The sequence below is a fragment of the Macrobrachium nipponense genome, chromosome 30, assembly GCF_015104395.2.
Source record: "Macrobrachium nipponense isolate FS-2020 chromosome 30, ASM1510439v2, whole genome shotgun sequence".
Classification (NCBI taxonomy): Eukaryota; Metazoa; Arthropoda; class Malacostraca; order Decapoda; family Palaemonidae; genus Macrobrachium; species Macrobrachium nipponense.
In genome coordinates, this window is record NC_087218.1 from 36,758,381 (window position 1) to 36,760,880 (window position 2,500).

Genomic DNA, 2,500 nt, shown 5'->3' on the forward strand with positions numbered 1-2,500 from the left:
TATATAGATATAATATATAATAACTCATAATACATACATTAAGCCAGATTATATAGTATTACCTTAATATAATCCCAACCAAGAAATAAATAAAATAAGTATTATTATATACCTAGCCAACTAACTAATATATATATAATTCAATATTATAATTGCCTATAAATATATATATACACAATAATATATAACTACTATGACTATAATAGTATATATAATATATTGCTATAGCTATAATGAGTATTAATATATAATAGTATATATATATTTAGTAGGTATATTTTATATAATATATATATATAAATATATATACTTATATTTACCTTATATTTTATTAATATATATTATATTATATAATGTAATTTATTATATTTATGTGATATATATAAATATTTATTTATATATTTAAAAAATATATATAACCGGTATGAAATGGATTCACAATAATAATTAAAAAATTATATATATATATAATAAGGAAAATATATATATATATTATTATAATAATATATATATATATATATATAATATATATATATAATTATTATATATAATTATATATATATATTAATGTATGTATTAGTAAAATCATTCCTGCAGGTGAATAAAATATAAAATCAATTGTTCTACCTGATTTTATTCTACAAAGTATGAAAGTACACGGTAAGATACATATAGTTGCAACTACATTGAGGGGGACTGTTGAGAGGAGTAAATAATATGATGTATAATAAGGAAAATATGGCTTGTAGAAGGTTTCAAATAGTTTCGAATAGAAAGAGGATGGAAGTAGTGGGCACCATTTCTGATAATTTTGAAGGTGATGATCGATATTCCATGGAGAGCAGAAAGGTTTTGAGAGCTTAAAAGTGTCAAGATAAGCAAGTTAAAAATAGAAAGTTTTGGAATGCCAGTGACTGTAAAAAGATGACAAATGTGGTTGGGCTGAAGTTCTTGGGAACATGTGAAAGGAGGTAGTTTAACCTACAGAGTTATGAATAGGTTAGGGAGAGGTGTGAGGGGTAAGGAACTGTATCTGAGATCAAGGGATAATGGACATGTGGAAAGAACATATGATGAATCACTCCACACAGTTCAGAACATAAGCTATTTAAAATGTGTTTCCATAAAAGGAAATGGAAATACAACTAGATATAATTACACAATTTGTATATGAATAAGGCATGTAGAACCTTTTTATTATTGCACACCTTAGCCTAAAAAATCACTAATTATCTATGATGCCTTACTCCCACTCCGAGGGCAGGAAGACCAAGAATTTATTGAAATACCCATGATGTTAAACTATAGAGTCTACAAATTTATTCATAATTCTGTCCACAAGGGTAATACATAATTTTTGAATATCTCAGTTAACTATTCCACAGGCGTTGGACAAATAAATTCATATATGGGGACACTTTACTGTACTGTAACCAATTAAAGAAAATGGCTTAACTTATAAAATGCAGTATATAGTAGTACAGATACTTATAAATTTACACAAGAATTCATGAAGAGGGAGCACAAGTCACAAGCATGTAAGAAAGTTTATAGGGTTATGTAGCATTTTAGGTGTCAGAAAAGAGGCGGATGGAGAGGCCTCGATCTCCTTTGGTTTTGATCTTGGCTTAAACTTCTCCCATCCTTCCCCATGTGGTGCAAATTTAAGGACGGCCGCAATAGTGTCATCTATCACGATGTCAGCTTCCTGATCTTGTTTGGGCAGAAATCTAATGGCAACACTTGAAGAAAAAAAATTAAATATCAAGTATGTGAAGAAAACAATAGAGAGAATAGCAAAACCAAACAAAATAAAAAAATACAATTAATAAATAATGAAAAAGGAAAGGTATAAAGAAAACAATACGAAAATATATAAAGCCAATATTAAGAAATACAATCATTCAACCCAGGCACATACCAACATTTAACAGAAACTAATATTAGTTGCCCAATAGGAAAAACTGTGGTCATTGTTGTTAAAACCTCTATAATACTTACTTCATTTTAATTCTAAATGGTGTAATTCTATTGGCAACCTGTTTTAGTTTTGTCTTAATCCCTACAAAATAATGTTGAGCAACGAATTGGTAACTGGGTATCAGTATAAAAAATATAAAGCTTACCATTGACTTTCTATGAGGCTTTTCTGGGTGTTTTTTTCAAACTGTTCCACCTCCTCTTCAGAAGTCAGAAAGGTGGGGAAAAGCTGGTTTAGATTTTCTCTAGGGCCATCATCAAAAATTTCTATCTCTAACTGCTTCCTTAGTCTTTGCTTACTCAAAAAGATAAATCAAATAAAAATAATAATAACCTTTTAAGGAAACTGATTGCCCTGCAAGTGTTGATTCCTCACGAAGTCAAGTCTTCTTGTAGACGTCCTGTTGGTTCCTGTGGGCTTGTGTGACTGTTATGCTGTCAGTGACTGAAGACCCAAATTGACAGGGTATAGAGCCTCTTAAAGTGAATCTGTAATATTACTTACTATCTTAGCATTTAC

At 29.0% G+C, this 2,500-nt stretch overlaps 1 long non-coding RNA gene across 2 annotated transcripts in view; it reads right to left on the reverse strand.

Moving 5' to 3' along the window:
* Window positions 1-633: 633 nt before the first annotated feature.
* The window catches only part of LOC135202049 (uncharacterized), a 10,985-nt gene continuing 9,118 nt past the window's right edge, over window positions 634-2,500 (reverse strand). Inside the window, exons 3-4 of one of the 2 annotated variants that reach the window (XR_010311657.1) lie at window positions 2,127-2,500; window positions 634-1,742 (exon numbers count right to left, since the gene is read on the reverse strand). The exon at window positions 2,127-2,500 is cut by the window's right edge and continues 221 nt beyond it. This is a non-coding gene — a long non-coding RNA (uncharacterized LOC135202049). The other variant, XR_010311656.1, reaches the window with a different exon arrangement.